This window comes from Hylobates moloch, unplaced genomic scaffold (genome assembly GCF_009828535.3).
Source record: "Hylobates moloch isolate HMO894 unplaced genomic scaffold, HMol_V3 SCAFFOLD_5, whole genome shotgun sequence".
NCBI classification, from domain to species: domain Eukaryota; kingdom Metazoa; phylum Chordata; class Mammalia; order Primates; family Hylobatidae; genus Hylobates; species Hylobates moloch.
Window position 1 is genome coordinate 86,254,708 of NW_026652280.1, and position 13,376 is coordinate 86,268,083.

The window sequence follows — 13,376 nt, forward strand, 5'->3', positions numbered from 1 at the left end:
TTTATAGCAACATTAATCCACTCCTGAGGGCCTAAGCCCTCATGACCTAAACACCCCCTGTTAGGCCCCACCTCCAAAACTGTCACACTGAGGATTGTTTCCAACACATAAACTGTGAGGAACACATTCAGACCATAGCAACTCCCAAGAATATTCCAGGGGTTTTCAAGCCTAAACTCTCTCAATCTCCTGCACCCACATCCTCAAAATGATCAACCTGCACACGGCCCTGGCAACCTCTCCCCAGGTTCGGAGGAAGACGTGTCCTCACCCCGCGGAAGTTACCTCAGGCCAGCTGGTTCTTCTGGCTGCTCCAGCACCAAGCACCTCTTGCTCTATCCCTTATCCCTTATCCCTTATTTGCAGTTTCTAGTCCCACCCCTGCCCGCCCCCATCTCTACTGACATCTTCTTGCAGGTCACACACAAACTCTTTATGTTCCCACTACAACCCCCCATCCTGTCTTCCGCTGCTAGAACTTCTTTCCACAGCCAGCTCTTGAAAGAAGGATGCACGGCCAGGCGTAGTGGCTCATGCCTGTAATCCCAGCACTTTGGGAGGCCGAGGCAGGTGGATCACAAGGTCAGGAGATCAAGAGCATCCTAGCTAACTGGTGAAACCCTGTCTCTACTAAAATATAAAAAACTAGCTGGGTGTGGTGGTGCACACCTGTAGTCCCAGCTACTCAGGAAGCTGAGGCAGGGGAATCACTTGAACCCAGGAGACAGAGGTTGCAGTGAGCCAAGATCGCGCCACTGCACTCCAGCCTGGCGACAGAGCGAGACTGTCTAAAAAAAAAAAAAAAGATGCACACTTGCCTTCTCTTCACCTCATGCCGACTCCCCCACCCCCAACTTCACTGACACAGCTATCAAAGGTCACCGGTGATGTCATAATGGCTGCATCCAGGGGTGGTCTTCCAGCTTCACCTTCCTCTCTGACTCCTCTCCTCTGCACTCCCCTCCCGGCCGCGTACACTCTGCCTCTCTCTTACCCATCTGGTCTTTCCTTCTCAGCTGCTTTCACAGGCTCTGCTTTCTCTCCTGGCTACTTCACATACCCATTCATTTTTCAAGCAGTTACTGGGCACCTACAGTGGGGCTGGGCACAGTTCTCCCTGATGCGCAGTCCCCGTTTTTTTTTTTGAGACAGAGCCTGGCTCTGTCGCCCAGGCTGGAATGCAGTGGGGCGATCCTGGCTCACTGCAAGCTCCGCCTCCCAGGTTCATGCCATTCTCCTGCCTCAGCCTCCAGAGTAGCTGTGATTACAGGCACCCGCCACCATGCCCAGCTAATTTTTTTTGTATTTTTAGTAGAGACGGGGTTTCACCATGTTGGCCAGGCTGGTCTCAAACTCCTGACCTCATGATCCACCCGCCTCGGCCTCCCAAAGTGCTGGGATTACAGACGTGAACCACTGCAACCGGCCCCCTTTCTCTTTTTTTTTTGAGACAGAATCTTCCTCTGTAGCCCAGGCTGGAGTGCAGTGGCTCAATCTCAGCTCACTGCAACCTCCGCCTTCTGGGTTCAAGTGATTCTTCTGCCTTAGCCTCCTGAGTAGCTTGGGTATACAGGAGTGCACCATGACGCCGGCTAATTTTTGTATTTTTAGTAGAGACGAGGTTTCACCATGTTGGCCAGGGTGGTCTCGAACTCCTGACCTCAAGTGATCCGCCCGCCTTGGCCTCCCAAAGTGCTGGGATTACAGGCATGAGCCACCATGCCCGGCGTTCCATGCCCTTTCCATGGACCACCTTATTCCTCCCACAACCTGGATCTGGCACTGTGGATGCCCAGACCTCTGAATCCAGCGTGCGCTGCTCCCCTCCATCCCAGGCTTCATAAAGCCATCAGCAGATGTCTTAGAGCCCCTCAGGCTCAGCGTGTGCAAATGTGACCGTGTGTCTCTTGGCCCGACCCATTGCTTCTCCTGTATTTCCCATTTGAGGGGATGGCATGGCAGATCAGTCAAGACACACATACACGGCAGACATCCATGACCCCTCCTCCTGCACATCCAACGTGTGCCCACGTCCTGGCGAATGCTCCTCCTCCTATACCTCTCAGCTCTCCTCTCCATACCCTGTTTACTGCCTGAGGCCATGTCCTTCTCACATGGGGAAGATAAAACACCTTAATTTTCTCAACAGCATCTGCTTTCTTATCAGAGTTCTTTTTGAAACATAAACTTGACCTTGTCATTTCCCTACTTGTATGATCACCATGGGTTGCTCCTGCCTTAAGAGTACACTCCTGCTGGGCGCGGTGGCTCACACCTGTATTCCCAGCACTTTGGGAGGCCGAGGCAGGTGGATCACGAGGTCAGGAGATCGAGACCATCCTGGCTAACACAGTGAAACCCCATCTTTACTAAAAAAATACAAAAAATTAGCCGGGCGTGATGGCGGGCGCCTGTAGTCCCGGCCACTCAGGAGGCTGAGGCAGGAGAATGGCGTTAACCCGGGAGGCGGAGCTTGCAATGAGCCGAGATCGCGCCACTGCACTCCAGCCTGGGCGACAGAGCAAGACTCCTTCTTAAAAAAAAAAAAAAGGAGTACACTCCTGGCTTGCCACAAGACTCGTGTGACTTGGACAGCCACTCTGTGACTTCATCTCGCACCATTTTCCACCTTGGCCACTTTGCCCCAGACGCTCTGGCTGCTGCTGTCTGAATACACCAACACCCGTTCCCACGGAAGGTCTTTGCTCAAGCTGTTCCCTCTGCCTGAGAGGTTCCTTTTTGCTATACAATCTCAACTCCTGTGTCACCTCCTCCGAGAAGCTGTCCCAATTTCTTTTTTTTTTTTTTTTTTTTTGAGACAGAGTCTCACTGTGTTACCCAGGCTGGAGTGCAGTGGCACGATCTCACCTCACTGCAGCCTCCGCCTCCCGGGTTCAAGCAATTCTCATGCCTCAGCCTCCTGAGTAGCTGGGACTACAGGTGCCCACCCTTTTTTTTACAGGTGCCCAGCTAATTTTTGTATTTTTAGTAGAGTTTTGCCATGTTGGCGGGGCTGGTCTCGAACTCCTGGCCTCAAGTGATCCACCCTCCTCAGCCTCCCAAGGTGCTGGCATTACAGGCATGAGCCACTACACCCAGCCTGTAACCAGTAATTTCTTTCTTTTTTTTTTTTTTTGAGACGGAGTCTTGCTCTATTGCCCAGGCTGTAGTGCACTGGTGCAATCTCAGCTCACTGCAACCTCTGCCTCCTGGGTTCCAGCAATTCTCTTGCCTCAGCCTCCTGGGTAGCTGGGACTACAGGGGTGCGCCACCACGCCCGGCTAATTTTTGTATTTTTAGTAGAGACAGGGTTTCACCATGTTGACCAGGCTGGTCTCAAACTCCTGACCTCAGGTGAGCCACCCATCTCGGCCTCCAAAAGTGCTAGGATTACAGGCATAAGCCACTGCGTCCAGCCCATAACCAGTAACTTCTAAGTCAGCTCAAATGCTGCTTCCTCCATGAAGCTTTCCCTGAGTTGATACTCCTCCCTACAGCAGAAGTGGCCCCTCCACCTTTCCACCTTTGCGCCCTCACAGATCCCTGTGGAAACTGTGCTTTTTTTTTTTTTTTTTTTGAGACAGAGTCTTGCTCTTGTAGGTTGACCAGGCTGGAGTGCAATGGCGTGATCTCAGCTCACTGCAACCTCCACCTCCTGGGTTCAAGCGATTCTCCTGCCTCAGCCTCCCAAGTAGCTGGGATTACAGGCATCTGCCACCACACCCAGCCAATTTTTTGTATTTTTAGTAGAGATAGGGTTTCACCATGTTGGCCAGGCTGGTCTCAAACTCCTGACCTCAGGTGATCCACCCACATTGGCCTCCCAAAGTGCTGGGATTATAGGCATGAGCCACCACGCCCTGCCTTTTTTTTTTTTTTTAAACAGGGTCTCGCTCTGTCACTCAGGCTGGAGCGCAGTGGCACAATCATAGTTCATTGCAGTCTTGAACTCCTGGGCTGAGAGAATCTGCCCTCCTCAGCCTCCTGAGTAGCTAATTGTTTTGGTTTTTCATTGTAAAGATGGGGTCTCACTATGTTGCCCTGAATGGGAGACTTGTCTATATCCTGTATAGACCTGATGTCCATCATGGCACTCAGTCCTGGTTTACAACTGAGATGCACACATAGCTATTATTAGCCCCTTTCATTTTCTGAAAGTGTCTCAGTGTAGAGGCTAATTTCTTTGTTCACCTGACTTGCCCCCTGACAATGTGGCTTCATGTCACTCACATTGCAATCCCAGTGCCCCGAACAAGCTGGTGCTCTTTCTAGGGAAGGAAAGAATAAATGAACATTTGATCTGGTGGTTAGAAAATGCCATCAATTTGGGGAGTAGCAGAAAGTGCACTGCACTAGCTATCAGAAGACATGGTTTATAGTTCTAATTTCATCACGAAACTAGCTGCATGACCTTGGCCAAGCTGCTTAACATCTTTGGGCCTCAGACTGCCAGTTTTTAAATGAGCAAGTAGGATTAAATGACCTCTGCCCCTGATGCTAGCTCTAAGATTCTGTGATTCAGAGTTATCCCCTTAATAGACGAGGACCTCGCAGACCCTAAATGGAAGAAGTTAGTGTAGCACTGAGTACACACACCAGGAAGTCTTGGAAGATCGAGAGTGTTGCTGCTGCTCCAACTTGAAGCTGTGCAGGAACCATCTTCATTTTTCCCTCTGCCAGCTCTGTCATGCTGCTGTCTCTTTGGTTAATATGCACGGTGCTGTTTTTTGTTTTTGTTTTTTGTTTCTCTCTCCAATTAAACTGTAAGCTTCTTGAGGATAGGCTCCAAGTCTTATGTTTTAAATCTTGAGGCCCTTTAAGTTAGAACCTGGCATGTGTTTTGTGGTTGACAATAATGGTCATATGGAGATCCAATCAAATCAAATGTTAGATAGTGGATGGCAGGTTTAATCAGAAATACACCAGAGAAGGCTAGGTACGGTGGCTCATGCCTGTAATCCCAGCACTTTGGGAGGCTGAGGAGGGCAGATCACTTGAAGTCAGGAGTTTGAGACTCACCTGGCCAACACAGTGAAACCATGTCTCTACTAAAAATATGAAAATTACCCGGGTGTGGTGATGGGCGCCTGTAATCCCAGCTACTTGGGAGGCTGAGGCAGGAGAATCACTTAAACCTGGGAGGTGGAGGTTGCAGTGAGCCAAGATTGCACCACTGCACTCCAGCCTGGGTGACAAAACAAGACTCCATCTCAAAAACAGGAGGCCAGGCACAGTGGCTCACGACTGTAATACCAGGACTTTGGGAGGCCTAGGTGGGCGGATCACCTGAGGTCAGGAGTTCGAAACCAGCCTGGTTAACATGGTGAAACCCCCATCTCTACTAAAAGTACAAAATTAGCCAGGCGTAGTGGTGTGCGCCTGTAATCCCAGCTACTCGGGAGGCTGAAGCAGGAGAATCGCTTGAATCCAGGAGGCAGAGGTTGCAGTAAGCCAAGATCGTGCCACTGCACTCCACCTTGGGTAACAAGAGCGAAACTCTGTCACACACACACACACAAAAAAGAAAGAAAGAATGAAAAAAAAAAAGAAGATAAAAGAAAAGAAACACACCAGAGAACAAACAGAAAGCAGTGAAAATTATGGGCACTGTCCTATCAAAAACATCAAAATTATGTGCCTATGCCTGTGTATTAAGGAGCAACTTAAATACACATGGAGGCCAGGCGTAGTGGCTCATGCCTGTAATCCTAGCATTTTGGGAAGTTGAGGTGGGTGGATCACCTAAGGTCAAGAGTTCCAGACCAGGCTGGCCAACAAGGTAAAACCTTGTCTTTACTAAAAATGTAAAAATTAGCTGGGCATGGTGGTGTGCGCCTGTAATCCCAGCTACTCTGGAGGCTAAGGCAGGAGACTTGCTTGAACCCAGGAGGTGGAGGTTGCAGTGAGCTGATATCGTGCCACTGCACTCCAGCCTGGGCGACAGAGTGAGTAAGGCTCTGTCTCAAAAAAAAAAAAAAAAAATGGCCGGGCACGGTGGTTCACACTTGTAATCCCAGCACTTTGGGAGGCCAAGGCGGGCGGATCACGAGATCAGGAGATCGAGACCACGGTGAAACCCCGTCTCTACTAAAAATACAAAAAATTAGCCGGGCATGGTGGCGGGCGCCTGTAGTCCCAGCTACTCGGAGAGGCTGAGGCAGGAGAATGGTGTGAACCCGGGAGGCGGAGCTTGCAGTGAGCCGAGATTGCGCCACTGCACTCCAGCCTGGGCGACAGAGCGAGACTCCGTCTCAAAAAAAGAAAGAAAGAAAGAAAGAAAGAAATATGGTCCCATCAAGAGGCACAATGTGGGCCGGGCGCGGTGGCTCACGCTTGTAATCCCAGCACTTTGGGAGGCCTCAGATGGGACCACGGTGAAACCACAAACATCAAAAAAAAAATGGGCTGGGTCGCGTATTGAAGTGAGGCAAAAAAAAAAAAAAAAAAAAGAAGCACAATGTGGTTTCAGAAAAAGGAAGCCACTGAGGATTCCAAATTATGTTCCGGCAAGTCAGAATTGTGTATTCCATTTGTCCATTTTTCTGAATTCATTGACAAGAAAAATGCATAAAATACATTATAGGATATATTACATGAGTAGTAAATAGTAAAATGAAACAGAAAATACTGCTGGTGGTGGGCATGGTAGTTCATGCCTGTAATCCCAGCACTTTGTTAGTTTGAGACCAGCCTGGGCAACACAGTGACACCATATTTCTACAAAAAATACAAAATTGGCTGGGCGTGGTGGCTCATGCCTGTAATCCCAGCACTTTGGGAGGCTGAGGCGGGTGGATCACTTGAGGTCAGGAGTTCGAAATCAGCCTGGGCAACATGGTGAAACTCTGTCTCTACTAAAAATACAAAAAAAAATGGCCAGGCGTGGTGGTGCATGCCTGTAATCCCAGCTACTTGAGAGGCTGAGGTAGGACAATTGCTTCAACTCAGGAGGCGGAGGTTGCAGTGAGCAGAGATTGTGCCATTGCTCTCCACCTGAGTGATAGAGCAAGACTCCATCTCAAAAAAAAAAAAAAAAAAAAAATTATCTGGGCATGGTGGTGTGTACCTGTAGTCCCAGCTACTGGGAAGGCTGAGGTGGGAGGATGGCTTAAGCCCAGGAAGCAGAGGTTTTGGTGAGCTGAGATTGTGCCACTGCACTCCAGTCTGGGCGACAAGAGTGACACTCTGTCTCCAAAACGAAAAGAAAATACTGAATACTGCTGGGCATGGAGGCTCACCCCTATAATCTCAGCACTTTGGGAGGATGAGGTGTGGAAGTCAGGTGGCCTCACTTGAGGTCAGGGGTTTTGAGATTGGCTTGGGACAACACAGGGACTTGAGCCCAGGAGGTTGAGGCTGCAGTGAGCTATGATCATGCCAGTGCATTCCAGCCTGCCTGGGTGACAGAAGGAGAGACCTTGTCAAAAAAAAGGAAAGAAATATAAAATACTAAGACATATTATAGAAACTACCAACATTTACGCAAAACATAAATCTTTACCCATGGAAACATACAAACTAAAAATATATCGGGCCAGGCACAGTGGCTCATTTCTGTAAACCCAAGCCAGCCTTTGGAAGGCTGAGGCAGGAGGATCCCATGAGGCCAGGAGTTCGAGACTAGTCTGGGCAACACAATGAGACCCCCATCTCTACAAAAAATTTAAAAATTAGCTAGAGGGCTGGGTCCAGTGGCTCATGCCTGTAGTCCCAGCCGTTTGGGTGGCCAAGGCGGGCGGATCACTTGAGGTGAGGAGATTGAGACCATCCTGGCCAAGATGGTGAAATCCTGTTTCTACTGAAAATACAAAAATTAGCCAGGCGTGGTGGCGCACGTCTATAACCCCAGCTACTCAGGAGGCCGAGGCAGGAGAACCTCGTGAATCCCCAGGAAGTCCCAGGAAGCAGAGGCTGCAGTGAGCTGAGATTGCACTTCCGGCACTCCAGCCTGGGTGATAGAGTGAGACTCCGTCTCAAAAAATAAGAATAATAATAATAAAAAAATAAAAATTAAAAAAATGAAATAGACAGATGGGTAAATCCTGTCATCAGCTCCAGTAATAAAGGAGTGAGGTATAGATGTAGGGTCTCCCACATTTCTTCCACCAATAACATTATGCAGGAATAGAAAGTTAATGATATGGAGCTCACCAATAGGAAGATAATTTGATCAACAGTAAAAGTAGATCTAGAAATTATGACCAAATCGAACATGAAGTCTAAGCTGTGGCAAATCAAGTATAATTGCAAAAAAAAAAAAAAAAAACAAAAAAAAAACATGAAAATCTTACCTTAAACTCAGTCAACATTTTCTTGCAGTCCCCCAGAGAGTGCGAAAATAGATTTAGCCAGAAAGAAGGTAAAGACTAAATACATTTTCAGAGTTTAAATATTTAGCAAGCATTTTTTTGGGGAAAAAACAATATTGTCATTTTAAAGTTACACTGTTTAAATATAATGTACATTATAATTAAAGAGACATTGTGAAAAATAATTGATTGGAGATATCAAGCTTATAAAATCACATCAAAAGCTGCACTCCTGTCTGGGAGCGGTGGCTCATGCGTGTAATCCCAGCACTTTGGGAGGCCAAGGTGGGCAGAACACTTGAGGTCAGGAGTTTGAGACCAGCCTGGCCAACATGGTGAAACCCTGTTTCTACTAAAAATACAAAAATTAGCGGGGTATGGTGGCGTGCAACTGTAATCCCTGCTACTTGGGAGGCTGAGGCAGGAGAATCGCTTGAACCCAGGAGGCAGAGGTTGCAGTGAGCCGAGATTACTCCACCGTACTCCAGTCTGGGCAACAGAGCAAGACCCTGTCTCAAAACAAAACAAAACAAAACAAAAAAAACAAACAGGCGGGAGCAGTGGCTCACCCCTGTAATCCCAGCACTTTGGGAGGCCGAGGCAGGCAGATCATCTGAGGTCAGGAGTTTGATACCAGCCTGGCCAACATGGTGAAACACTGTCTCTACTTAAAATACAAAAATGAGCCAGGCATGGTGGTAAGTGTCTGTAGTCTCAGCTACTCGGGAGGCTGAGGCAGGAGAATCGCTTGAACCTGGGAGGCGGAGGTTGCAGTGAGCCGGGATCATGCCACTGCACTCCAGCCTGGGCAACACAGCAAGACTCCATCTCAAAAAAAAAAAAAAAGGCCGGGCATGGTGGCTCATGCCTGTAATCCCAGGATTTTGGCAGGCTGAGGCAGGTCAGGAGTTCGAGACCAGCCTGACCAACATGGAGAAACCACGCCTACTAAAAATACAAAAAATTAGCTGGGCATGGTGGCGGGCGCCTGTAATCCCAGCTACTTGGGAGGCTGAGGCAGGAGAATCGCTAGAACCCGGGAGGCGGAGGCTGTGGTGAGCTGAGATCATGCCAATGCACTCCAGCCTAAGCAATGGAGCGATACTCCATCTCAAAAAAAAAAAAATCTCGTGGCCAGGTGCAGTTGCTCATACCTGTAATCCCAGCACTTTGGGAGGCAGGCCAATAGCTTGAGACCAGGATTTGGAGACCAGCCAGGGCAACAGGGAAAAAACCCAACTCTACTAAAAATCCAAATACAAAAATTAGCCAGGTGTGGTGGCATGTGCCTGTAGTCCCAGCTATTCAGGAAGCTGAGGTGGGAAGACTGATCACCTGAGCCTGGGAGGTGGAGATTACATTGAGCTGAGAGTGCACCACTGCACTCCGGCCTGGGTGCCAGAGAGAGACCCTGTCTAAAAACAAAACAAAACAAAAAAAGTTGCACTCTGACATGGACTCTAAAATCAACATCCTAAACTGGAGACAGTAGAGGTAAGTGGAGCAGAAAGACAAGATCACAAGAGGAGCTGGAATAAAAAGAGAGTGAAGAACTTGGCCTAAGATTCACATACCTCCTGTCTTGGTTTGCAGTAGTACAGGATTTGGTTTCTATCACTTCTATTCCAGCTGCAATGACAGCTGCAGGAACAGTTTCTCTGGAACAATTACTATTACATCAACCTTCTCTGCTCCAGAACATATGTGCCTCTCTTACTCTCACAAAACCAAGCTTCTCTGCAAGGATTCAAAGCTCTCCAGCCTTCATACTCCTTCCCTGAAAAGCAACACTGCACTACTTTATTGGCCGATTCAATAAATATGAAGGAATGAGTGCCAACTATGCCTGGCACTGTTCTAGGCATTGGGGAATCCAGCAATGAACAAAACTTCCTGCCCCACGGGGCTTATATCCAAGTGCAATTTGAAGACCAGTTCTTATGGTCTAAATTATCTTCCAGCAATTCATTGGAATGATGATTGTTCTCCGAGTATGTCACATCTTCATGGTATCCTTTCTTCGATATGAAGTCTTCGAAGGTAAAAGCCAAGCCTTCTAATTTTTCAAACCTCCTTTCTCTATCCAAGCACTTAATTTAGCATTGGGCACAGTGTACTCAGTAAGTACCCAAATCCTATATGTAGGAGAAAAAGAAACTGGAAAATGTATTGTACACTTAAAACTTTGTTAAAACAGTAAATCTCACATCAAGTGTTCTTACCACAATAAAATAAAAATAAATTTAAAATAGAAGAACTGGCCGGGTGCAGTGGCAAATGCCTGTAATCCCAGGCACTTTGGGAGGTCAAGGCAGGAGTATCACATGAGGCCAGGAGTTCGAGACCAGCCTGGGGAACATAATGAGACCCTGTTTCTATGAAAAAAAAAAAAAAAAATTTAACAAGTAAAAAAATTTTTAAAAATAGGAAAACCAGGAATCTTTTTTTTTTTTCTTTTTTTTGAGACGGAGTTTCACTCTTGTTGTCCAGGCTGGAGTGCAATAGCGCAATCTCGGGTCACTGCAACCTCTGCCTCCCGGGTTCAAGCGATTCTCCTGCCTCAGCCTCCCAAGTAGCTGTGATTACAGGCATGTACCACCACGCCCAGCTAATTTTGTATTTTTAGTAGAGACAGGGTTTCTCTATGTTGGTCAGGCTGGTCTCGAACTCCCAACCTCAGGTGATCTGCCCACCTTGGCCTCCCAAAGTGCTGGGATTACAGGCATGAGCCACTGTGCAAGGCCTCAGAAATCCTTTCTAAAATAAGTTGTCTTCTAGTTTCCAAAGGGTATTCATGTCCATTAGTCCATTTCACTCCGCAACAATCCTAGGAGGAAACAGGGCAGGAGTCACTATTTCTGTTTTATTTATATACGTTATATATATACATAATATATATCTGTTTTAAATATATATGTTTTATATATATTATATATATTTGTATACATATATTATATATAATATACATTTTTTTGAGACAGAGTCTTGCTCTGTTGCCCAGGCTAGAGTGCAGTGGCACAATCTCAGCTCACTGCAACCTCCACCCACCTCCCAGGCTCAAGAAATTCTCCTACCTCAGCCTCCTGAGTAGCTGGGAATACAGGCATGTGCCACCGCGCCCAGCTAATTTTTGTATTTTTAGTAGAGATGGGGTTTCACAATATTGCCCAGGCTGGTCTTGAACTCCTGACTTCAGGTGATTTGCCCGCCTTGGTCTCCCAAAGTGCTGGGATTACAGGTTTAAGCCACCGCGCCCAGCCTACTCTGTTTTATTAAAGAGAACTGAAGTTCTGACAGGTTCAGAACCTCTCACAAAGTGGCTGAAGGAACACCAGCTTTAGCAGAAACTGATGAAAGGTAGTGAATGCCCTTGAAGAAGATAAACAAAGATCAGATTCATTGGGAGGGGCTAAACAGGTCTAAGTGCTTAAGCATTTGGCCCTTTGGGGAAGTGGCTGGAGCCCTGTATGGCTGTCACCACCAACCCAAGCTGGGAAGCTAGTGCAAAGTCGCAAACAGACCCTGAAACTCCAGGGTGCCAGAAACTTCCCCCAGCAAGCACAGGTGTAGCTGAGGCACAGGCTCTGCATCTTTGAGCTCCACTCTTGGGCACAGCAGGAAGTCTCACCCTTTTAGAAGTGAGAAGTGAGGGTGGCCTAAGGCTGCCAAAGAGCAGGTGGGTCCCAGACACTGCTGCAGTTGCCCCAATAGCCAAAGTCTACCCCAGCGCTCAGGAGCAGTGGGTCTGCACAGCAGAAGGTCACATACCTGGAAAAGATGGCAGGTAGGAAGCACGGGGCCAGGGAGGGTGGTGGTCCCATGGTCCCAAGGAAAGCATCAGCCACGTTCCATGCAAGAACCTCATGTGACACCCATGTCTGATGATCCAAGAATCTGCAGGGCATTTCTGCTTCGTTTTTTTTCCCCTGATCAATTCAGGTTCCAAACTCAAAAAAAAAGAAAAAAAGAAAAGAAAAAAAAGAAAGAAAACTTTCAGCTGGGCACGGTGGCTCACGGCTGTAATCCCAGCACTTTGGGAGGCCGAGGTGGGTGGATCACGAGGTCAGGAATTGGAGACCAGCCTGGCCAACATGGTGAAACCCCGTCTTTACTAAAAATACAAAAATTAGCTGGGCGCAGTGGCGGGTGCCTGTAATCCCAGTTACTCAGGAGGCTGAGACAGGTGAATCGCTTGAACCCAGGAGGTGGAGTTTGCAGTGAGCTGAGATCGCGCCACTGCACTCTAGCCTGGGCAACAGAGCGAGACTCCATCTCAAAAAAAGAAAACTTGCTATCACTTAAAGCTTATAATCACCCCCCAACAGCCTTTAACCCTAGAAGTTTTGTTTCTTTTTTTCTTCCCCCCCGCCCCCCCACCCCCGGGGTCCGGGGTGGGGGGCGGGTGGAGGGAGATGTTCAGGAAATGGTTAAGTAACAAAATCAGAGAGCACAGGATTGAGGTGATTAAGGGCACCGAATGGATGGTAAAGGAAAGTGGGAAAGCCATTCAGTCAGACGACACTGGGCCAGGAGAGCGAGAATGAACATGGAGGAGGGGGTGGGCCAAATGATGGAGAGAAGGCTGGAGAGAAAGAGACTTCAGGAGGCAGGTGACGATGAGAAAGAGGCAGCTGGAGTCAGGGAAGAGGGAAGAATAGAAAGCGGAGACACCAGGGTCGGGGGTTGGGGAGAGAAACCAGGAGTTAGGATAGGGAAGAGGGCCGGGTGTGGTGGCTCATGCCTATTATCCCAGCACTTTGGGAGGCAGAGGGGGGCGGATCACCTGAGATAGTGAGTTTGAGACCAGCCTGGCCAACATGGTGAAACCCCGTCTCTACTAAAAACACAAAAATTAGCCAGGCATGGTGGCGGGTGCTTGTAATCCCAACTTCTCAGGAAGCTGAGGCAGGAGAATTGCTTGTACCCGGGAGGTGGAGGTTGCAGTGAGCCAAGATCATGCCATTGCACTCCAGGCTGGGTGACACAGTGAGACTGTCTCAAAAAAAAAAAAAAAAAAGGGAGGGGGAAGAGATTCGAGGAATAAGTCATCACACTTAAGGTCTATGC